At 37.1% G+C, this 25,478-nt stretch overlaps 1 long non-coding RNA gene and 1 pseudogene across 1 annotated transcript in view; one reads left to right on the top strand and one right to left on the bottom strand.

Annotated features, from left to right (window-relative positions):
* Window positions 1-3,638: 3,638 nt before the first annotated feature.
* Window positions 3,639-25,478, bottom strand: part of LOC102502219 (uncharacterized) — a 28,180-nt gene continuing 6,340 nt past the window's right edge. The window contains exons 2-4 of the long non-coding RNA XR_334545.2: window positions 14,138-14,236; window positions 12,276-12,363; window positions 3,639-3,677 (exon numbers count right to left, since the gene is read on the bottom strand). This is a non-coding gene — a long non-coding RNA (uncharacterized LOC102502219). The remainder of the gene's footprint in view (window positions 3,678-12,275; window positions 12,364-14,137; window positions 14,237-25,478) is intronic.
* On the top strand, window positions 21,597-21,680 carry LOC114007789 (uncharacterized; annotated as a pseudogene).

The raw sequence follows: 25,478 nt of genomic DNA, 5'->3' as shown, positions 1-25,478 counted from the left end.
CTTCAGTAAGTAAACACAGGCAATAATTCCAAAAATAGACAAGTGTGATTATACCCGATTAAGACGTTTCTGCACAGTGAAAGATACAGTAATTAGTGTGAATCAAAAACCATTGGAATGGGAGAATATTTTTGTAAATTATGGCTCAGATATGGGACTGATAAACAGAAAACATATGGCACTTAAACGGCTTACCTGGAAAAAAATGATCAATCCAAATAAAAGATGGGAAAATGACCCAAATGAACAATTCTCTAAGACATATGAACAGCCAAAAGGCATAAATGCTAAATATCCCTCATTGTAAGGGAGATGCAGATCAAAACCATAATGAGATACCACCAAACCCCAGTCAGAATAACTAAGATTTTTTAAAAAATGATAAGTGCTGGCAGGGGTGTGGTGAAAGGGGATCTCTCCTACACTGCTGGTGGGAATGTAAATTGGTCCAGCCACTGTGGAGAACAATTTGGCGATTCCTCAGAGATCTACAAATAGAGCTACTATATTATCCAACAATTCTACTCTTGGTATCTACCCAAAGGATAGGAGAATGCTCAGTTGAAAAAGTGCTTTCACATCTATGTTTATTGTGGCACTATTCACAATTGCTAAGACATGGAACCAACCCAAATGTCCACGAACAGATGAATGGATTGGGAAAGTACAGCACATATATTCTATAGAATACTACTCAGCCATAAAAAAAAAAAAAGATACAAGATCCTGCAAGATCCTGGCATTTGATGGAAAGTGGACAAATATGGAAGATTTACTGCTGAGTGAAGCAAGCCAAGCTATGAGAGACATTGTTTGTCTCCACTTAACATATACTGACTGTCCACACTCTATGGTGGAAACTGAAAGACTAGAGAATACAGACATATGGAAAATGGTTAGGGATACTGAGGACAGTGTGGAGATAAGGGAGAGAGTATGAGGAAAGAAATTAAGGAGAAAAATAGAGAGGCAAGAAATTTATGAGACACTGAAGTGGATTACTATCTGTTGATGATAATGTGTATAGTAGCCTAGACTGGACTGGCATGAAGTGTATTCATGTTGGGTAAATTCACTTTACAATTTTAAGTCATGTATACTGATTGAAAGTATGAAATAAAGATAAAAATTAAAAATAGGTTATCATACTAAAAATGTGTAACTGATTTAAAGTTCAGAAATTATTGGGACCAGCAGGAGGTGTGGACTCCCACATGGCCAACTGTGGTTTGAATTTCAGACCTGGAGACTTGCTTTCTCATCTCTCTCATCTCTCTCTCTCTCTCTCTCTCTCTCTCTCTCTGTGGGTGTGTGTGTGTGTGTGAATGTGTCTGGTGATTGAGCATGGCCTATAGCAAATTAAAATGCAATAATAATAATAAATAAAATTAAGTACAATAATTCTTTTAAAGAATAAAGCTAAGAAATTATCAACTAACTCTAATTAATAAACTAAATTCATCCTCCAAGAAACTATTTCAGTGACTATCAAACAGCAAACCTGCTTGATAACATGCTTAACCTGCTGCACTTAACTTGAGGTTGCTGTGAATGTTTTTAACTACATTAGGCCTAAGTGAAAGCAATTCACTTCATTACCAGGACCCAGTAAATTTTCATCTGCAATATCACTTATTTCATACCTAATTCACAATCCTTTAATTTTAGGCAATGTCCAAAAAGTTCCTTCAAAATTCAACTAAAAAATATTTGTTCTTTGGCATTAATTGTACTAACATACCAGTAGAAAGGGAACAGAAGAGAAAGCAAGAATAAGACTAGAGAGAAGAGAAGATTGTTTTTCAGGGACCAAGTTCCATAAAGCAAAACAATATGATACTGGGTGGGGAGGAGATTATCAAAAACTTTTAAAGGAGAAAAAAAATCACTTTAATAAAGATCTAAATCTTTTTTTAATGTAATAACATGGAGCAGATTAATAATTGGAAGGGTATTTTTTTTTCTCCCTCCAGTCTTCCTTTGCTGGTACTGAATGCAGGTTAGGTATCTAAAAGCAAAAATGTAAATTTCTGAAAATTTTCTGAGCTGATATTCTTAGTTAAAAGAGAGTAGAGATCTATGATGACTAAACACAATTAGTGACCTTAGATTAGAGAGGAAAATAATCTAAAAAGGATATTGCTTTCACATTTTGAATATGTTTGTGTATTAGTAATAGCATCATGTCAATATTGAATCCCTATATTTGATAAGGTAGAAGAATGCCTTGTTCTTGAGAGATAAATGGCAGAGCATTGCAGGGTGAAATGTCATGATGTAGGTAACTAACTCCATTCAGTCGGGGGTGAGGAAGATGTGTGCAAGTGTGTGTGGGGATAGAAATACAGAAATAAGGGGCTGGCAGGTGGCAAGGTGGCTAAAGGTGCTGGATTCCCACATAGCCGACTGCAGTTTTCATTCCAGATCTGGCAGCTTGCTTTCTTGCTTCCCCTTTCTCTCTCTCTGTCTCTCTTTGGTCAAATTATAAAGTAACAAGAACAAATGTAATTAAAAAATAGATTATTTTTTTTTAAAAGACAGAAATAAAGCAAATGAGGCAAAAAGTTAACCACTGCTGGATCTGGGTATAAAGGTATACAAATATTCATTATACTACTCTTACAAGTTTTCTGAAAGTTAAGTTTTTCAAAGCTAAACACTTTTTGAGATGAGAGAAAAGAGACATAAAAGAAAGGAGAGCAAAATACTGACATATTGATCAAGGACTGTCAGCAAAGGGGATAGTGTTTGTTGCAAAGGGGTAAGCGACAAAATTCCCACATTCATTTGAGAATGAGATGGGAGATGGAACTTGTACTCCACATTCCACCTTGATCAGTGGGAGACGGGTCGTGCGCAAAGGAAGAAGGTAAGGAGGGCTGCATGAAATGCTGAGGGCCAAGAGAGCTCAAGGCAGCCAACCACCTCACCAAGGCAAAGCAGAGCAGCCAGGTGTGAATTATTGTTCCATATTTCAGAGGGATAATGAAATGATGGCAGTGGGTTCATCTCCCTGAAACCAGGATACTACCAGGCACTCCAGAAAGGTTGAGAGAAAGAAATGCTTCACTTACTGAGTCTAAACCTGGAAAGACTGAGTTTACCCACAAGTGACTAATTTCATATTTTATTCTACTCAAAAGAATAGGAGCTTGATATTGATGTGAGGTTCAATGCTTAAAAAAAAGGGGGGGGGACATTATGCTTCTTGTATACTTGCATTTTGATGGCATGAGTCTATACCCACATGACAGTGTTTTCTCCCTAACAGACAGGTACTGCTTGGGTGCTAGTAACTGGATGTTGCTAATTTAATCTGCATTTTGTTCCCAAATATCCCCTACAATCAGCATTAATGGACAGGGACAAGAAGAGAAGAAAAGGTGCCTTCATATTTAGAATATCAAATCTGAGGATTCAGCTTTTTATCTTCCAGCAGTCAAATTCCTTTTCTGGGAAGTGCTTCTCTGTTAAAATGATGAACACATTTAAAGTGACCAATACTTTTTAAAAAGTGGTGTATGGAAAAGCTTTCTAAAATCAAAATCCAATTTTGGTGATTATATGGTTATTTCTTTAAACTCAGGCAAGGTATCTTGTGTAGTTGCAGAATTTTGGAGAAATTTAGTTATGGTTACCTCTTAAAATGTGCTGTAAAAGTCGATGCTCTAATGTTCCTATAAAAAAAAACAGAATAAAATAAAATCTAGAAATATTCCTTGCAGTTTATATCATTAAACCAGATTTTTACTTGGCAGTACTCAAGGTGGGGATTCTTGCAACATTAAGATAACTATCTCTTTTCTGCGATTTTTAGAACCTCTGGGATTCGAAGATCAAGTTGCTTAGAGACCCCATGGAATTTGCAGAAAAAGCAAACTCTAATCTTGACATCTGTAATTAACATTTTATCTGACTCTGAAAATTTAGTTTGCTGGCAGCTTAACTGCTCTCTGGAGCTGAATAATGATCTTGCTACACCACATCCCACATGACTTTCCATTCTGAGAGTGGAGGAGTAATGCTTGGAACTCTCAATGGGTTCTTTATTGGGCACAGTGTCATGCTCTTTGTCTTGTTATGTGGGGATTGTAGATGCCTAGGTTTTCTTTCTGTCCACCTTTCTGCAGGTTTCCTAAGCTAGGCTAACACTTGCCTGTTTCTGATTATTTTTTATATCGGGACTATAGACCAATGCATAGGCATGCATAGAGCACAGGATAAATTGAAGGTTGTGAAAATATCTGTATAACATACTATTCAGTGAACTGTGAAAACCCTTATGTAATTCTGGTTCAATTAAAAAATACGAAGTGGAGGGACCAGCAGTTAGCGTAATGGCTATGTCACTGGACTTCCATGTAGTCGACCGCAGTTTGAGTCTCGGACCTGGTGGCTTAAACTCACGCTGGGCGCATGTGTGTGTGTGCCCAAGATCCCGAGAGGAGAATGGAGGAGAAGGGACTGTGGCATGGCCATCCCCCGCGGGGGTGATTTCTCACTTTCTGTCTCTCTGTCTCTCTGTCTTTCTGGCAAGAGCATGCACCCTATAGCAAAAACCTCTTCAAAAAAAAAAAAAAAATACAAGGTGGCTCAAAATGTTTGTGGAAAATGGAATTAAAGTGCAAGTTATTTTACTGCCAAAATTTTTTGAAAAATATGCAATTTTAATAATATGTATCTTCCATGAACTTTTCGAAGACTTCTAGTATATCTTTTCCTCAGTAACTCAGGCCATTGGCAACTCAGGCAAAAGAAAGTTAAATAAACCTGACTTATACACGTATACACACACACACACACACACACACACATGAATTCTATTGTGATTGAGGTAAATGTCAGTTCTTATCACTCCGATATTTTTCCACATATTTGTATTGTAACTTTTTGTACTGAGGTGTACAAATGCTTGGCTGACACATCAATCAACATCATCACCAAAATGAAAGGAGAAAATCAATCTTTCAACTCATGGTTAAAAGATAATTTATAGACTTTATGAAGTAGTCAAAGTTATAAAGAGTATATTATAGTTATCTTCCATGCATTCAACAAATATTTATTAAACTCCTACTCTGGAACCTGGCCTCTTCACTGAAGATGCCACGTGAAACAAGACAAAATGGGTCTAGCTGCCTCTAACATGCTAATGAGGTGAGAGACAATGAACAAGGAACAAAATTCATAACAGATGGTGATAGGACCCAAGAAGAAACTAACATGGAGTAAAGTCATAGAGAGACTGTGGGATAGCACCAGATTGAGGGATCAGGAAACATTCCAATGTAGATAGCAATTGATCTGAGACCTGAATCACAAGTATTCAGGATATAGCTCTATGTTCTAATGGTCCAGGTTAGTTTATTACTTAGCCATGATAAAAAGTTTTCCTTCATCTACATCTACATGAAATGATTAGACTACACATCTTACAAGTTGGCCTCTATATTTATATTCTAGAAGTTCACCTCTTTCCTTTTAAACCTCATGCTAAAATGATATTATACCACAGTGGCACCTCTAGACACTTAGCTGTAAGTGTTACAAAAATCCCAAAAAGTTCTAGTAGGGATTGAGGTAGATTTTAAAACAAAATAATAACAATGAGTTCACGGTTGTGCTGGCTGCCATGGGCTTGCATAACTTAGGTTATATCAGTGACCAAAGTCATCCAACAAATTGATTCTTTAAGTGCTTATGATAAAGAACAGCTACCAACATACTCAGGCAAGCATTCTTTTTTTTTTTTTTTGAGAGGTTTTTGCTATAGGGTGTGTGCACTCGCCAGACAGACAGAGAGAGACAGAGAGATAGAAAGCAAGAAATAACCCCCCAGGGGGGATGGCCACGCCGCAATCCCTTCTCCTCCATTCTCCTCTCGGGATCTTGGGCACGCACGCACATGCACCTGGCGTGAGTTTTAAGCCACCAGGTCCGGGACGTGAACCGCGGTTGACTACGTGGGAGTCCAGTGACATAGCCATTACGCTAACTGCTAGTCCCCCAGGCAAGCATTCTTACATTCATATCTTCTGTGAATTCATCAGCCAGAAATTCCCATGCTCTTGATATCTTTATATCCCTACACATCTCCTTAATTACAATTCCAAGGATAGTTATCTAGTGTTTCACTAACATACAGACATAAGGATAAGAAGCAGTCATATTTCTTGTCAGTAAGTTTATCTATTGAGATGCTGGATAATAGAATGTTCTTCGATCATCTTGTATTTTATGTGACATAACTCTTAGGGCTTATGGCTTGTAGTCAACAGAAATAGTCACTTAAAGGTGTCCCTGTGCAAAGATCTTCTGTATAAAACACACACACACATACACACTCATATAATTTTGTGCTAATCACTTATTCTCTAAAAAATATTAACTTTTATATGAAAATAAAGTTAACCAGATGAACTCTAAGTTCTAACTTTAATCTTCTAGTATTCCATGAACATGATTCCAAAATGATTTTTTTGCAAGGTAAGATAAAAACCATTTATTTATATGTAAGGAAGAATGATATCTGAGCACTATATCTGTTGGGAATATACTTGGCTGCAACTAATGAAAAAGTTAATAGTGGTTTAAACAAATAAGCAACATATCTACTGATCTTCCATCTTGATGCTTCAAAATTCACAAACTGGCCGCTATAACTGCTAAAATTCTGTGCTCACAACTGAATAGCTGAAATAGGAAAGGAAAGGGAAGCAGTGCGATACAGGCTTGATCTTTTTTTTTTTTCTGGAAAACAAAGTATTTCATAGAAGATCTTGCAGAAGCCAACTTCTTTTGTTATGTGTCACACGGCTGACTCTAGGTCCAAAAGTGAGTGTAAAAATGAGTATCCTGGTTCACTAGCCTGAAGAGTAGGGATTCCAATCCCTTGGGCTAGTTAAGTAACGGTGTCTATTACAATGATTTCAGTATGACATCTTTATCTCCCTACACATCTCCTTAATTACAATTCCAAGGGTAGTTATCTAGTATTTCACTAACATACTAACATAGACCCAACATTAAATTACTAAAGAATTGAAACATGTGAAGGCAATGGCTTACAGAAAATGTTAACATAGAAAACCAATACCAATGGAGTCAAACAGAGTGCTTTGACATTTATCAAAACAAATGAAGAAATAGTTGACTGAGTGTTTAAAAATCTTTTCTAATGATATTAAACAAATCTTGTTGAGCCAAAATCTTACATCTCATAGAATTATAAAGAGAAATGATAAACTTGCCTAAAAGTAACCCCTAATGTAACATATTTGATATATGCCCTTTCAAACATTTTTAAAACGTTCTACATATTTTCTTCCTTTTTCTACTCTGTTCTTTCTTTTTTTTTCTTTAAAGTTTATTTCTTCCATGAGTAAGAGAGAGAGATAAAGAGATAGGCATCTCCAAAAGGATCTTCACACCACAATCCACTTCAGCCTCAACTAGCCCTGGATCATGTGTACACAACCCTGGTATGTTCAGGGAGGTCTCTGGATATGAAACTTGAACTTCCCATGTGGATCAGCCTTGCAGAGTATTGGACTGTCACTGTACCACTGTCTGGCCCCTCTACTCTGTTCTTTCTGTAACTATGCTAAGTTTTTCTGAATACCACTTTCCTCTACTTAATATAACCTTGTCCCCTTTCCATATGTTTGCTATTATGTTCCATTATAAAATGTCATTGTTAAGAGCACAAACTTAAGCCAGGTTGTCACCTCCAACATAAATACCAGCTACATAACTTTGGACAAAATACTCACGCTCTTTGTTCCTCAATTTTTTTAATCTTCAAAATTATATAACAATATCATCTGTGCAGAGGATTGTTATAAAAATTAACTGACTATTCCCTATAATATACTTAGTATTATAAGCAAATAGTAGTATCCAATAAAGGACAACTACTTTTATTGTATGAAAATATGTCAAACAATTTTATTAACCCTGGCCAGAATTAATAAATATTAAAATTATTTTTAAATATTTGGTTTTATAAATGACCCAGTCAGTAATATCCTTGAAAACACTTCTTTGTCCAGTAGTTTTCTAAGGATAAACTTTCTCAAATGTAATTACTGGGCCAAAAGATATCCACATTTAAATTTTGACACTTATTTGCCAGCTGATTTTCAGAAAACTTTTCCCAAATCATATAAAGAGTGCTTGTTTTCATATATAAGAGTGCCTATAACTACACACCCTTTCCAACACTAGATATTAATTTTTGCCAAACCAATCAATGAAAAGTTTCTCATTACCTTCTTAATTTGCATCCTTCTGATCAGTGAAATTTTTTAAACTTTGAAATGCTTTGAATCAGGTATATTTCTTTTCTTAAGGAATTATTTTACTACAGCCTACAATGGGTTAATTTGGGGTGTTTACTTTAATGCATTGAAGGATGTCTATATGGGTGGTGAAAGTTTGTAACTGGGTGTGCTTGTGAAATTCTTGCCAGACAAGGAAGGCATGTGAGTTAGTAGGTTGAAAGAGGAAGAACCTTCAGTGTGGACAGACATCATCCACTTGGACTGTGAGAGGGACTTGGAGTTTAAGAGGGACAAAGACAGAGTAGGGGTCTGTTTCCTCTTCCCTTCCCTTTGTCTTGACTCTTCCTTACAAAGATGTGTGATTGCTCCTAAACATGTGCCTGTTTCATCTTGTTCCACAATTCAGCCCTTAGCTGCATTTGTTCTTGCCAGCTCTTGCCCCCTCTGCCCCTCCATCCAGAGAGACTCGCAAGTTTTCAAAGCTTTGGGCTCTGAACTCATACCAGAAGCTGCCCAAAGGCACTCAGTCCTGCAGTCTCCTGAGAGATCCCTTTGACCTTGGACTGAAATTACACTAAAGTCTCTGCTTCTGAGTCTTTCAGCTATTTCTTTAGCTTGAAGACAGCCTATTATAGAACTTGAATCCTGCAAGTCCTATAAGATAATCCCTATAATACACACACATGCGCACCCTGTTGGTTCTATTTCTCTGGAGAACCCTGTCCAATACAAGACCAAACCGATTTTTTGTTATAGGTCTTAGCCCACATACACTTTAAATATCCAAGGACAATTTTCCAAACATTTCTTATTGCAATCTCAATTTACTTATTGAATACCAAATTTTTCTCAATTTGTAAGAAATACCTGGTCAAGAGTAATTTTTAGTCTTTGTAAGATGTGAATCTCCTTAGAAAAATCAATTAAAAATGACATAGTGAAAAGATGAGGGGAAAAAGGTCGATTTTAAATTAGAATCAGTTACTGAGTTATTTGATTATGTTCAATTTTTATTGTCTTTTGATTTATTTTTGTTTGATTTATTATTATATTTATTTTTCCCAAATCATCAAATACTAAAACTGTTTTTCCAGATATTCTTGGTATATATCTTTGGAGAAAACATAAGTTGCCCACAGCAGCTTTTAAAGACACTTTCCTAGGACCTCTTGCCTCAACTTCACTTGAAGAGCTTAAATACACTTAATTGTGGAGTTCAATCTTTACATTAAGAATGAGAGTCTAAAGACACAGACTGGACAGCTGCATTTTTAAAAGGCTCTTCCCAGGGAATTCTTATATAAACCAGTGTTGGAAGAACTTTGGGAAGTGTCTAGTAACATTAGTTTATTCAATTGTTCATGCATTTGTTAAAAAACAATTAAAATAATCACTGAGCATCTACTATGTACTGGCCATTGTTCTGGGAATATAAGATTGAAATAAACAAAGTCTATGTTCTAATGAATCTTACATTATAATGGAGGAAGTCCAATAACAGACAATTAAATGTCTATTATTATCCAAGGTGGTAAGTGCTATTACAAAGAATAAGGCAAAGTAAGAGGTCAGAGAGATATGTGGGTGGGTACTTCTTTATGTTCAGTAATAGTAACTTTTATTGGTTTTTCTTGTAAATAATAAAATTCCTTTAATATTAGTCTTAGAGGCATTTTGATTTCTCAATTCATCTGAGTTTAGGTTGGCTCTTTAGTCTTCAACACATCCTTGCTTCCTTCCATCCCACTATTTTTGAAGACTACTGCCCCAATGGGGTATCAGCAAGGGATGGGCTCAATTGTCAAAAGGCTAGCTGTCTCCATCAGTAAGATCATAAACTAATATGAGGTAAGAAGAATAGACAGTCAATAAAGGAGTGGTAAAATGTGAAACAAGGCTGGGAATAGCAGTTGGCATAATGGCTATGTTGCTGGCTCCCATGTAGTTGACTGCCGTTTGAGTCCTGGACCCGGTGGCTTAAACTCACACTGGGCACATGTGCGTGCGTGCCCAAGATCCTGAGGGGAGAATGGAGGAGAAGAGATTGCGGTGTGGCCATCCCCCCGAGGGGTGATTTCTCACTTTCTGTCTCTCTGTCTCTCTCTGTCTTTCTGGCGAGCGCACGCAACCTATAACAAAAAAAAACTCTCAAAAAAAAAAAAAAGAAAGAAAGAAAGAAAGAAAGAAAGAAAGAAAAAAATGTGAACCAAGGCAATATTTACTGTCTACCTAAGCCTCATAAATTATTGAACAGAAATTTCTAGAAATGCACAGGTCGAGTAATGTGAAAGCATCGAGCACATCGGACAGCGCCTGCAGCATGGTAAGGTGCAGCTGCTGAGGACCTGCTGGGAAGCTGCCAACTTCCTGAACATTCTCTCTCTCCCTCTCTCTCTGTGATTGAGTTAAGGGAAGGTTAGGGGTGGGAGCTGAAAAATGAGTTGAAAGCTTCAAAAGGTCTCAAAATAAATCTGGTTAAACCAAGCACTGGACAAGAAGCTTTTAGGCCCTAAACATGAAAGTCAGGCATAAACCATACTAACCATTGCTCCTTTTTCAGAAGTAGCAGCAACAACAACAGCAATGGAAGCATATACCTGTCCAACAGTCATAAGCAGGTTCTTCGTCAGTTAGAGTTGACTATGAAAACCCAGGGATTCAAGGAAGGGTCTGCTCTACCGTAATCAAAGTTTCTTAAGTGGTATCCATTCATATCACTAATATAAGCAAATTTCCTTTCTCTCTCTTTCTCCTTTTTCTCTCTCCTTCCCTCCTTCCTTTATTGTGTGTGTGTGGAAGAATAAAGGGGGCTATACACATGTGCAAAATATTTTTGCACCAAAATAAACTCATCCTTTAATTTCATTATCCACAAACATTTTAAAGTCCCCATGTACTATCCTGGATCAAGGATAAGCATCCTTTAGCCATAAACTGGACTATCTAATTCAGCCACAGAACACTCCTTGTTAGAAGGAATGTAATGGAATACTATTTTCACATGGACCCTCATAAACTCATGCTCTCTCCCAGGGTTATAAATCTCATGCCTTGTGGGTTCAGTTTTTTAGACAAATGGTAAAAGCTTCATGTTTGTTAGAAACGAAGACCTGCATTAAACATTTTAAAAAATATTTCACTGTGTTATGTATCTATCAATGCATAATAAACCACCCCAAACTTAGTGGTATTATTTACTCACTATTCTGTAATGTCAGCAACATGGACTCAGGTCACTGAACAATTCTTTGCCTAAGAATTACAAGGTCTGTGTGAAGAATTCCCCAACATCACATTCACCACATTCCTTAGTGAAAGCATTTCACAAGGCCAGCCTAGATTCAGGGGAGTTGAGAAATGGACAACACCTCCTAAAGAGTATGGGAGGAGCAGCAAATCCACAGAACAAAGGGGCTGTACACAGAGCAATCATTGTTGCCATCTTGCAAATCATCTATCATACCTGTATAATAAAGAAATACTTAAAATAACTTGCTGCCTGTGATTTGCTTGAACACATTTCAGAACAAATAAATGGATGGAGAAATAATTGAAACAAAAAAGGCAAAAAGTGGGCCATCTGGTGGGGTAGTAGTTTAGGCATCTGGATCCCCACGGAGGATTGTGTGGTTTGAATCCCAGACACAACAGCTTGAAAAATATGCCAGGCACATGTGCATGTGTGTCCAAATTCTGAAAAGAAAAATGGAGAAGGTACTATGCTGTGACTATCTCCCATTGGGTGTGATTTCTCACTTTTCCTCTTTCTGTCTCTCTCTCTTTTTCTCTCTGGCAAGTGTACAAATCTTTTGGCAAAATTTATTTTTAAAATGGGAAAAAGTAATCATTGCTTAAGTTTGATGATAGACACATGGAGGTTATTTATATTAGTCTCTTTCCTTTTTGTGTCTTTGTGTCTTACTTGTCTTCTTTGCTATAACTGAATACCACAGACAAGGCAATTTACAAAAGACAGAGGTTTATTTTACTTACAGTTTTGGAGCCTGAAAAGTCCAATATCAAGGTGGCAGCATTTGTTAAGGGCCTTCCTGCTGCATCACCACATGGTAGGAGGCATTACCTGGTGAGACAGAGCATGTGTGTCAGAGAACAAGAGAGGGCCACTTTTATAACAACTTATCTCATGATAACCCATCAACCCTTGGTCCATTAATCTATAAATAAATTGATCCACTCACTGGGGGCATCACTCTTATGATTCAATTACCCCTTATTTGATCCCATCTCTTAAAACTGTCATAACAGCAGTTAGTTTTAACATGAATTCTGGTGGAGACATTCAAATCATAATAATTTATAATTTTAAATATAAAGGTTAAAATTAAATTAATGAAACAATGCTTTTAATCAATCCTTACAATAATTCTTTTCTTCCCTTTTACATACAGGGACACTGAGATAGAAAGCAATCATGTGATCAGCGTTTGCTAAGGTCGCTCATATAGTAACAATAGGTAATATTTACCATAGACATGTAATGTGTCAGCACTTTCCCACCACATATCATATCTCATTTAATCTCCACAACATTGTTATCTCCATTCCTCAGATAAGAAACATCAGGAAGCTGCATAAGGTCACAGAATGAGTAGTGAAATCATGACTTGGATACATGAAATGTTGCCTCAAAGCACCTACTCTACAAGCAGTGAAGGTGAGATTAGAATCAAGCTTTGTATGACTCCACCAACAGGAGCACCATTCCAAGATGCCATGCTGGGGCTTTCAGAGCTGGACACTTCTCTGATGATGTTTCTCCACAATCATTTGCCTGCCTGAGTTTCCCCTCTCAAATTTTCACATCATAGTGACTATTAATCCCCATACTCAATCAGGAATCTAAGAAAGCTGCACAACCCATACTTCTCATCAAGGGAACTCTATTTTTTCCCACTAAATAAGATAATATATATGTGAGTCTTTTATAAACTCTAAGGTCATATGGATGGTTCATTCATTCTCCAACTTAAGTATTATTATGAAATAATTATTTGAAAAAGTATTTTTTTCTTTTTTTTCAAAATTCTTTTTATATTAATTTTATTTATTCATTCATTCATTCATTCATTTGACAGAGAGAGACAGAGAGAGAGAACATGAGAAAGCATGCCACCAGGTCCAGGACTCAAACCGTGGTTGGCCATGTGGGAATGTCCAGCTCCTTAGCCACCACACCACCTGCTGGACCCTGAAAAAAAATATTTTAAAGGACTTTCCAAAGAAGCCAAATTTTGTGGTGAAGTAACCCTTTGGAATTTTCCTTACCAACATCTGTAACTGTAAATGTGTTTTCGGTTAGGGTAAGAACTGTAGAGTGAGAATGAAAAAAACTCATAAATGGAGAAGTCTGACTCTCAAAGTTTGTTACCAGGAATGATCCAAGAAGAACTGAACACAGCAGCCTGGGTTTTTTCAATTACTCTTAGCACTGAGCAAAAGTGCTCCATGCCACTTTTTTTTTTTTTAAATTTATTTATTTACATTCATTCACTATATATCATTACAGCATACAAAATGAGATTTTCCATCCAGAATACACTGTATATTGGCTCAATCAAGCACATCAACATATGTGTTATTGTCAACAAATAATTTTCCATTTCTTGTTTCCTGTATATTTTGCTTTTTTTACCATCCTTGATTCCCTATTTCTCACCCTCCGCTGTGTCCCACCCACCTCCCACACTGTCTCTGGTATTCATGGTTGCCTTCTATGCCCCCCTCCCCCATTTTATTGATTCGCTAAAGATCTTAATTAATCTAAATATTTTCAATAGGAGACATATCCATGAACACAAGTCTGGGGGCTTTAAGTTTTAAGCAAAGTTTCTTACCATTTTAAAACTGCTCCGTGCCACTTCTAAGCATTCTTCTGTCAATGCGTCAGCACCTTAGCCATCCCAGCCGGAAGTCATAGTTCATCACTCCTGACTCTGAGGAAGTGAGATAATACAATTTACCAAAATACTTTGCAGGCAAACTGGAGGGAGATTTCACACCTATGTCATGTGAATGTCACTAGGCCTTGCCTGAAGTTTCCTTTGTAAAATTCCAACAGCAGCAATGCAACATCCTAACTGCAATGAGGTCTATAGATGGAGATTAGGGCTATGTGTGTATATATGAATGAGGTCACAACTTATCTAGAAACATACTAAAAGTTTAAAAAGGGAGAATTCCTTCCAAGAGTTAGTTACTAAGACAAAAACTTGAAGTATGTTTTATTGAGATCAGAATAGAATTTTTTCCTCTCTGAGATGTCAAATTAGGGAGTTTTTATAGGGAAGTGCTTTCTCTCTCTCTCTCTCTCTCTCTCTCTCTCTCTCCCTCCCCACCTCTCTGTTTCTATGACTCTCTCTGACAAGTACATGCACCCTCTGGCAATTAAAAAAGGAAATAAATTTAAAATAAAGATTTAAAAAGTTGGAAAATTGAATTAAAGTATGAGTTCATTTTGGTGCAGAAACAGTTTTGAAATCCATGCATAGTTGTTTTATAGTATGCATTTTCCATGAACTCTTTGAAGACTCTGTGTGGGGGGGGGTGGGGTGGGGGGAAGAGAGACAGAAGAAACTCCTACAGAAAAGCTCCTTCCTTAATCACCCAGGTCTTAAACTCAGTAAATTATAATAACACATAAAACAGTCAAATATTTAATAAAAACACAGTTGGAACTTGACCTCAAATACTCATAGGTGCATTGTATGTATCAGGTTTCCCAGAAACAGGAGTCATAAAAATACATTATTTATAAAGAAGTATTTTCTCTCCCTATCCAAGTAAACTCTTCCCTTGGTAACCATGCAGCTGTTGCCTCTGGGAGAGGAGTTGGTATGGGTGCTAAAATTTTTGTCTTTAAGTTCCCTAAATCTGAAAAAAAAAAAAAGCAAATAAAAATTGAGTTTCCCTTAACTTTCAGAATTTCAGGGCAAATAAAAGTCCATACCAGAATATTGAGCTAAGGAGATAAACCAAATACTGTGACGGAATCATAACTGAGAGAGTTGGAACTGCTGGGTTTTTAAAGACAAGGCTACTCAGCCTGGAATGCACCACAGGTCACAGCTCTCAGCACAAGCCTCCTTGCAGTCACAGCCACCAGACATTTTTCTTTCACTGTGGGAAAGTGTCAAATCCTTTCTCTTTGTGTGTGCATATTTGAGTCACAGGAAACGGTCTTTACATCCAACCGATAGGAATAAATGAGGTGTTAGAACTTTTTTTTTGAGAACATCTTAATTTCACATAAATCCATCATGTTTTTATCAGGCTGAATTTGCCTTTGTTTTTTTTATATAGATGCTTAAAAATTCTAACAATTATAAAAGAGATGTGGATTAATTTTAGAACAACTGGACACACAGAGAATGTAAGGAAAGAAATAACAGAAGCCATCTAAAGTCATACAAAGACAACTACTACTTACATTTCATGTTTTGGGAAGTCTTTTTTCTTACAATATGAATTAGAAAATTTTCATTACTAACATCATCTTCACATTTTCATAAAACTACTTGTGAAATGACTTATAATTTTATTCCAACTAATTCTGATACTTATAAAATATTACAATGTCATAATTTTTATTGCAAATAATGCTTACTGTAATAAACAGCAAACAATCTTCAGTGAAAACTGAGAAACAAACCTGAAACTATCTATATAATTGAAGGCAATTATGAATAACAGAAATAACACGGCTGGAATAATTTGGTAAAACTCAAGAGATAAACTTGTGTCCCAGCTCAGACACTAAACTAAAACATGATCAAAAATACATGTCTACTTCTATTAAGTTTAGTTCATTTGTAAAATGATGGTGCCAGATTTTATCTTTAAGGTCCCTTCTAGAGTTAACTTTTTCAGACACTAATTACACTGAACATAGTCAATAGTTGAGCATTTCTTCACTAGATTTTACCTGTATAGGCAATCACTTCTGCATATTGAAACTAATTCCATTTTTTGCTTGTAGATTAGCCTATCCAAATGGTTGCTTTAATTCTCTATCAATAAAAACACATTCAAAGAAGAAAACCAACTTAAGAGTTACCCTGTTGTACATATATTAATTCATGTTTGAGATAGACTAAGTTGAAACATGACAGAAATTACCTTTTTTAAAGAGGGTTTTTGCAATAGGGCATGTGTGCTCACTGGAGAGACAGAGACCGAAAGCAAGAAATCACCCCCCCCCCAGGGGGCAAGGCCATGCCACAATCCCTTTCCTCCACTCTCCACTCAGGATTTTGGGCATGTACACACATACATCTGGCGTGAGTTTTAAGTTGCCAGGTCCAAGACTCGAACTGTAGTTTACTATGTGGGAGTCCAGCAACGTAACCATTATGCCATCTTCTGTTCCCAACAGAAATTACTTTTAAAACTGCAGTATAGTCAGATACTTTACTCAAGCAAACTATGAGACAATATGTAACAGTTATTAATAACTATTTATATGAAAGAGAAAAATTAGCTTGGAGGGCACTGCAGTGATAATCTAATCTAATCTAATCTATTCTAGTCTAATTACCTGTCCTGCCTCATGATATGAATGGAAAATTCAAATGCATACAGGAACTATACATATGAATAATATAAATGTCTCCTTACATCTGAACCATTTCTCTAAGTGAGAAAAACCAATGACAAAGTGACAGGATGTGGTGAACTGAAAAAGCTTAGTCAGTACAAAATATAAAGATCTAGTAGGTTGTTAACTTGAGGAATATGGGCATAGAATGGCCAAGTCTAATTTTTCAAAAGACATTGTCAATCTAGATTGTGTATGTGTGTGCATGTGTGAGAAAGAAAGAGTAATAGAGTGAGAGAATGTGTGTAAACTCTCAAGTTTCTAATTTTGACTCAAAAGTTGTGTTTTTTTTTTTCCACTGTGTGTGGCCTAAACAGCACAAATGGAGAGCCACTAATTTATAAGCCTCCAATTTACACAGAAAAGCCAATTTCCTCCATTTCTGGAACCCACACTGCATAGACATGCTATGAAACTATTCAGGCAAAAAAGTGGAAGACCAAGGCAATCATCTGGGGAAGGGAGGACCAAACACTCATTCTATTGAAACAACCTCAACATTTAGACCCAGGGAGATAAAATTTTGAAAGTATTTTCTCCAAATAGTTTCCTGATTGTTCACCTATGAGTAAAATAACTGATAATAGGATTATTTTATCCATAGTTGAAAAAACTATGGATAAAATAACTCTTTGCTTTTCAGACTTGGCATACTAGAAAATAAATTAACTCCTTTTAAATGAACATGGTTAAAAAATTTTATTATTGATGTATGCAATTTCCTTGAATTCAGGTTGAACAATAAAATTATCCCCAAGCTTCCATCCAACCCTTAGTCCCAGCCACAGTGAAAAAGGAATAGCATGCCAGCAGGTTGCACTGTGGTTAAGGGGCTGAACTTGCACATGGCCAACTGCAGTTTGGGTCCTGGACCTGGCAGCTTGAACTCATGCCGAGCATGTGTCCATGCATGCCCAAAATCCCAGGAGGAGAATGAAGGAGAAGGGATTGAGGTGTGGCCATCCCCCTCCCCTGGGGGAGTAAATTCTAACTTCCACTCTTACTGTATCTCTCTATCTGGTGAGGGCATGTGCTCTATGGCAAAAACCTTTAAAATAAAAAATAAACAAATAAATAAGAAAACAAGAGGAGAAACATAAAGAGACATTCTCCACTCTGAATATATCATATATTAGAACTCTTGTCTCTCCTTCTTGTTTCTGTAAAAACATCTGTACAAAGTGGGCCCAGCTGGCTTGTAAATAAATTCCATGATGCAGGCCAGCTTTCATATCCTTCCTATCACCCTTTGTCTTGCCTCCTTTCTGCCAGTGTGCATTTCCCTTCTGAACATCTAATGCTTAGTGAAAAAAAATCAATGTTAACAGGTTAAAAGTTAATGTGCTTCACCTGTTTCACCTCCTTCTGTTAGTAAACTTGGACCAGCAAAGGGGGAATTTGACGTATTACCTGTTTGCTTATCTCTTCCATGGAGGAAATGATGAAGGGTATGCAAGCAGTGTTCATCAAACTGTCAGGCTAAAAATCATTACAATGCCTGCTTTCTGGGAATTATCATGAACTTTCACTCCTTTTTCCTTTGTACAGAATCTGCTGTTGGCCAAGAAGTATACCCACCCACAACTTTTATTTACAGTTTAGGCTTATATGAAAATTGTGTGGAGGAAGGATTTGGGGAATGAGCTAGTGGTGAACTATCCTTAGAGACTGAGGCTGAAAGACATCCAGACTGCTTGGGATGCCTCCTGAGATGAGAGGGTTCTTACAAGATTGCCAGGGACTTCTGAAGTTTCCATTAATTCAGACTCACTAAGCTGTGAGCAAAGTTCCACCTGGAAACTACCTCGACTCCAGTCAAGGTAGCCAGCATCTGATATTCACACAGATTAAAAAGAAATATGTTCAAAGAAAAGAAAAGAAGGAGAAATAAAGAGGAAAAATAATCAAATCTGAAGTACTTAAACTATTAAAAAGGCTCAAAATGGCAAAATGGTGATCCCTTTGAAAGAGTGGAGCCGGGGTTCCTAGAACCAAAACCTATACTCTAGATTGCCTTCACCTCTTCCCATATCTTCATTACTTGCACAGTGATACTCTACTCTTCTGTACTTCCTCCCTCCTCATCATAATGACACAAAGCAAAAGGAAAATAAAAGTAAATTTGATGTTACCTTTTAGATGTATTTTTCCAAAGTAGTCTTAATGCTGGCATGGGCATTTAAACCCTATGACTGGGATATTGAACTTCACTCTGCCTCTGTTTATAGGATGCTTTTGCCAGGAGTTTTAGGAGAATGACGGTCACCCAAAAACCCTTTCCTAACTCCCTACCTTAAATCATATACAATAATAACGATTACACATCCATGTGACTCGGAGCCATACTTCATTTGAATATAGAAATTGCCCAGTGCACAAGCTAATAAATGTATTTAAATATCATAGCATAGCCTAGTCTACATATTGATATGAGAGGAAGCATGAGATGTCAACCTCTAGACTAATTCACAAGATAGAAAAAAATCATCTGTGCCTTGCTGCGTTTAAATGTAGCTCTCAGGGACACGGACCTTTCTTACATATTGCTAAGCACACACAGATCCCTGGAACTGTTAGTTTTCCGACATTTAAAAGGTTATTCACCCCTAAGAGATTATTCTGACAGAGAATGCTAGAGCATTACATTAGTGCCAAAAGCCAATAGATCTGAATTTCCAAAGAAGCATGCTTTGTGGGAGGATGTGGGCTTTATCCAAGCTGTGTGGGTAATCTGAGAGCCAAAGGAAGATAGGACTGTCTGAGAAGACACCTGATGAGTTCCAGGCCCCGTTTAGGAAAGTATTTCATAAACTGGCCTATTTATTAAATGTCCCAAGACAAGAGGTCTTCAACAAGTTCATGGAAAACGACCATTACGAAAGAACTACACATGTATTTCAACATTTTTGACACCAAAATAAACTCTACTTGTTGAAGCCCCTTGTATTGCCAGCAGCATGTAGTGTGTCGTAGGATTCATTTGTGAAGAAGATAAGGTCCGGCATCCTGCCAGGTAGTGGAGAGGTAGACAGAACCAGTAAAGCAATGATAAATAGAAAAAAAGGAGCAATTATCAGGGCTGCCTTAAATTTTATCACTGTGGGGAACCAGCAGTTAGCGTAATGGCTATGTCGCTGGACTCCCACGTAGTCGACTGCGGTTCGTGTCCCGAACCCGGTGGCCTAAAACTCACGCCGGGCGCGTGTGCGTGCGTGCCCAAGATCCCGAGAGGAGAATGGAGAAGGGATTGCGGCGTGACCATCCCCCCTGGGGGGTGATTTCTTGCTTTCTGTCTCTATGTCTCTCTCTGTCTGTCTGGCGAGCGCACACGCCCTGTAGTGAAAAACCTCTCCAAAAAAAAAAAAAATTTTTATCATTGTGACAAAGAAGAAAGGGAGTTTTTCCTGTCTGTGTAAGGTATTTCAGGCCCACAGAATACTTGCTCATTTCTGATATTTTGAGAAAATTTTGAGAAACAAAATTATGCTCTGAAAACAACTAACATTTCTCTCGCATTTTCCATGACTATGCTTTTGGGCCTTCTTACTTTCTTGGTTGATCATTTATAACTAATGGACTTAATGGAGTACTGAAATTGTGCATTGTTCCTTTTTTTTTTTTTTTTTTTTTTTTTTTGGTTTTTCCCAAGGGAAGCATCCCTTTCACAATTTTGCCATAGGATGCATGCGCTTGCCAGAGAGAGACAAAAAGAAGAAAAGTGAGAAATGACTCCCTGGGGGGATGGCCACATCACAATCCTTTCTCTTCCATTCTCCTCTTGGAATTTTGGGCACACATGGACATGCTCCCCAAGTTATTTTTAAGCTGTCAGGATTGGGAAATCAAACCTGGTCAACCATATTGGAATCAACATTTTAACCACCAAGTCACTTGCCGGCTCTTCCATTCTTTTAATATGTTCTATTTTGAAAAATTAATAGGACAACACATACTGGACTTGTTTTGTAGGACATAAGTAAATCTGTCTGTAGCATGATAAAATATTAGAAAAATCTAACATTTTAAGTTCATCAAGGGTGGCTCTTCCTTTAAGAGAATTTAATATGTAGTGAGAATTGGTATTTACACAAAAATGAATGTTTATTTTAGCTGATTCTTTGTTTTACAGACCTCTTCAATAGGGTTATTTTATATATCAAATTTCCTAGTACATTTAAAATGCTGTTCAATGAAAAAAGACTGGTTCAAGTGAAGAATACTTACATTGTCACAGATGAATAAAGCAATTAATATTTCAGAGAGTATAAATTACTTATTTCTTATACTGTCCCAGGGACATTTATTTCATATAAACTGATAATTGTTCAGCATTTTTCACTCAGTATGAAGAATAGTAATTCTTTTACCAGTTACTTTGACTTCTTAAAGAGAAAGACCCCAACTAAATCAGTGAATGCATTTAATACTAGTGATTTGAGTATGCATTTTTAATTTATTCATCAAACTTTACTTTAGCACCTAACATCTCCCAGTCATTTGCTGGGAGAAACCATAATAACCAAAACAGGTAATAAGTCTTTCCTATCTTCAAAGAACTTATAGTTTAGAAGGGGAGGCAAATATAAATTACACAAATTATTGGGTTGTCAGAAACGTCATGACACATTTTTGCATAGAAAAATACACCATGACACTTTAGACAACTGTATTTCTAAGTTTTCTCAAGAATAATCACAGTCAGCTCTGCGCAGTGGCAGTATCGTAGCCAATGAGGTTTATCCGAGGCGCGATTATTGCTAATTGAAAACTTTTCCCCAAAAAAAGAAAAAAAAAAAAAAGAAGAAGAATAACCACAGTGTGCTATGAACTTTATGAAGGGGGCATCCTCTAGGTAAGAGATTCAAAGAAGGTCAGTAGTTATTATTTACTAAAATTATGCTAATGTTCTTTAAATTTATTAGCTTATTTTAGTCTCATGATGATCTACTGAACTAGGCACTTTGATTATCTTAGTTTGTATATGGAGAAAACTGAGACTTAGAAAGGCAAAATAGCTCATCAAAGGTAACTACAGCTAAGAAGTAACAGAGCCTGCAATTGAATCCAGATGCTGAGTCCAGAACATGTACTGTATTCTTAACCATTAGTCATGGGACCTCTCCAGCGAAAAGAATGAGAGGAGTGAAATAAGTAGACAGACTGGAAGAGTGTTCCAGATGAGGAATAACTATGATCTCAAATAACTAAGAATATATGTTATAAAAAATTATAACAAATACGTGCATTTGGTTAGTTTTAATGAAAATAGCAAGTAACCATCTCTTCCAACAGCAACTAATTTCTGTTAACAGAAAGATGCTGCTCTCCAGATAAAATCTTTGCAAAGACTGTCACCTAGTGGCAATCGCAGGAGGTAGTTTATAGTCTGGATTACTGAACAGGTGTATCCAGCTGCTTACTTTGGGATAATGACTTACTGATTTTCCTGTATACTCTATGCACTCCAAATTTTTTTTTTTTACCAGAAATAAAACACATTAATCTAAGCATTATGGCATCAAGGCAACCATTGTATTTTCAACTGACACAACTAGAGAGAGAGAGAAAGCAAGAGAGAGAGAGAAAGAGAAACGTAGTGTCACAGTTTCAAGCCCTCAGAGACAAAACAAGAACCTAGGTTTTGTCCCTCTCTACCTTGAGCCAACAAATACTTTGGCCAAATAAATTTGGACCAACAGAATAATGAGTAATATAAATCCTAACTAGTGAATGTTTCATTCAGTAGTGAGGATTTGGGTCATTTGATTGAATAAGGAACCCCAATTGGTTGAGGTACTATCAGAAAATAAAACCAATATGTAATGGGTACTGGAAGCAAGTGTAGTCTTGTAAATAGCTGCAAAAATTAGAGCTCAGATGTTTTTATATACATATAAATCTCTAACTAGAGTGGATACCACACTTGGTAAGTAAAAAACATAACCGATATAAACATGTGGTCTTAATTCTGACGTAGGTACTAAATAACCTCAAGAAGCCAGTTTAAAGGTGGCATGGTAGTGATCTGAAGCAGGGCCAAGAATAAAATTTCACACAAATTTTATGAGTCCTTATTTTCCAATACTACCCAAGAAATCCCCTTATTTACGATAAACCTTCCTTTTAGTTCAATCAAGGTATTTTTCTCAAAGAAGGCATTGCTATATCCTATTTCTGGAAGTTATCAGCTTTCAGATTCAGCTTCATAAAATCCTAAATGCAGAATGAGAACTTGACAGGATAATCAGAACTCTTGAGCTCAGAAAAAAAGTGTTTTTGAGCATATTGGTTAGATTACCATGTTGCAAGCAACAGAAAACTCAAATAGAAGTTGTCTGAGCAAAAATTAAGCACTTCAGGGATATCTCTAACTTCATGAGAGACTTAAAACAAGGCTCAAATGGCATGACCAGACCTCTTCTTCTCTATCATCTTTGCTTTCGGTTTCATTTTTTAAATAGATTTCTCCTTTATTTATTATTATTATTATTATTATTATTATTTTGCAGAGAGGTTTTTGCTATAGGGCACATGCGCTTGCCAGAAAGACAGAGAGAGACAGAGAGACAAACAACGAGAAATCACTCCCCAGGGGTGATGGCCACGCCACAATCCCTTCTCCTCCATTCTCCTCTTGGGATCTTGGGCATGCACGCACACGCGCCCAGCGTGAGTTTAAGCCGCCAGGTCCAGGACTTGAACCATGGTCAACTACGTGGAAGTCTAGTGACATAGCCATTACGCTAACTGCTGGTCCCAGACTTCTCCTTTATAAACCCAAGGTGGCAGCTGGAGAATCTAGGCCACAATGTTTAAATAGAGAGGGTATATTAGTCTGCTCAGGCAACCATAATAAAATATGACAGATTGAGTGGCTTAAAGAACAGATATGTCACTTTCTCATAGGTCTTGGGGATGGTAGTCCAAGATCAAGGTGCCAGCAGGGCTGGTTTCCAGTGAGGCTTCTATGAGGGATTTATTACGGAAATCAGAATACATGATTACAATGGCTGAGATGTCCTGTGATTCAGTCCTTCCCAAGTGAGTGTGGCTGTGTGAAAGATGAAGAGCTTGGGATTCCTGTACTTTGGATCAGCCCAAGATTCAAGGCCTGAGAAGCAGGTAAACCAACAATGTAACTCACAATCTGAGGTTGAAAGTCTGAGAATTTAGGGGCGTGGTGTAAATCCCAGTGTTTGAAGGCAAATTAGTTCTGATGTCCAGGGCAGAAGTCTTTCTTGTTGTGTCTCACAAGAGACTCATTTGTCTTCTGTATTTATTCTCTCTGGACACCCTGCTGATTGGACCATGTATGCCACATTGAGGGCAGGTCTTCTCTATGTAGCCTAATAAGACCTGCATGTTAATTCCTTCTGCAAACACTCAAGCTGACACTCTAAACCAACTATCACTCTGTGTGTGTGTGTGTGTGTGTGTGTGTGTGTGTATGTATACGAGAGAGAGACAGAGAAAGATATCTATTTTTGGTGTCTCTTCCTTTTCTTATAAGAACATCAATCCTATCAATTAGGGTCCCCCCCTTTATTTTTAATCTTGAAATCTCTGCCTCCAAATACTCAGGATAGGTGTTAGAGCTTCAACATGCAGATTTGAGGGGAGGTAGACAATTCAGTCTACAACTGAGGGGCTTAACAAAATCCATTTTTCTAGCAGTTCCATTAAAAAAGCTAATTTTATCTTATTAGCTTGGGTGGTCATGTGTACATCTTTAAACCAAGTTCCATAACTAAGATGATGGGATATCCTAGAACTGAAGGGTAGGATCAATTTTTTTTTTCTTTTTTAAGAATTATTTAAGAGAAGAAAGTTCCACATGGTTCCTGCAAAGTAGGTATTTCAGGGCACAGGAGAAATGAAGATTTTCTACTGATAATTCAGCCTCCAGCAAACGAGCTAGTGACTGAACTTCAAGAATTTGAAAGAAACACACCATCCATCAGATGACAAGAAATCACCACCGGATAATGAGAAATATACAAGGAAATACCTCTCCTCCAAAGGAAAAGAGTAACTCTTCTTCATCCACAAGCAGTTCGGTGAAAATCATGGAAATGTCTGATAAGGAATTTAGAGCATTCATAATGTCGAAGCTAACAGAGATGGAAGAGAAGAGAGATAATGAACTGCTAAAGAGAAAGGAGAAAGAAGTTGATGAGTTCCAGGAGATGAGGAAATTCTTGCAAGATCTAAAAGAGGAATTACACACTTTACAAAAGACTCAAACGGAACTGTTAGAGATGAAGTCTATAACACAGGAAGTCAAAATCTCCCTTGAAAGTATTAAAAGTAGACTAGATCATTCAGGAAATAGAATCTCAGATTTAGAAGAGAAAATGGCTGGCCTAGAAAAATCCACCATGAAGACTGAGAAAATGGCCCCAAAATTTGAGAATATGTGAATAGTACTAGATATCATCAAACATCCAAACATCTGGATAATTGGCATTCCAGAAGGTGAAGAGACCCATAAGGGCATTGATAATCTATTCCATGAAATCCTGCAAGAAAACTTTCCAAACCTAGAGAGGCATTCAAAGATCCAGTCCCAAGAAATACAAAGG

Source organism: Tupaia chinensis, unplaced genomic scaffold (genome assembly GCF_000334495.1).
Source record: "Tupaia chinensis unplaced genomic scaffold, TupChi_1.0 Scaffold000234_1, whole genome shotgun sequence".
Lineage (NCBI taxonomy): Eukaryota > Metazoa > Chordata > Mammalia > Scandentia > Tupaiidae > Tupaia > Tupaia belangeri.
Note: the sequence above shows the minus strand (reverse complement) of the source record. Positions and strands in the feature narration are given on the sequence as shown.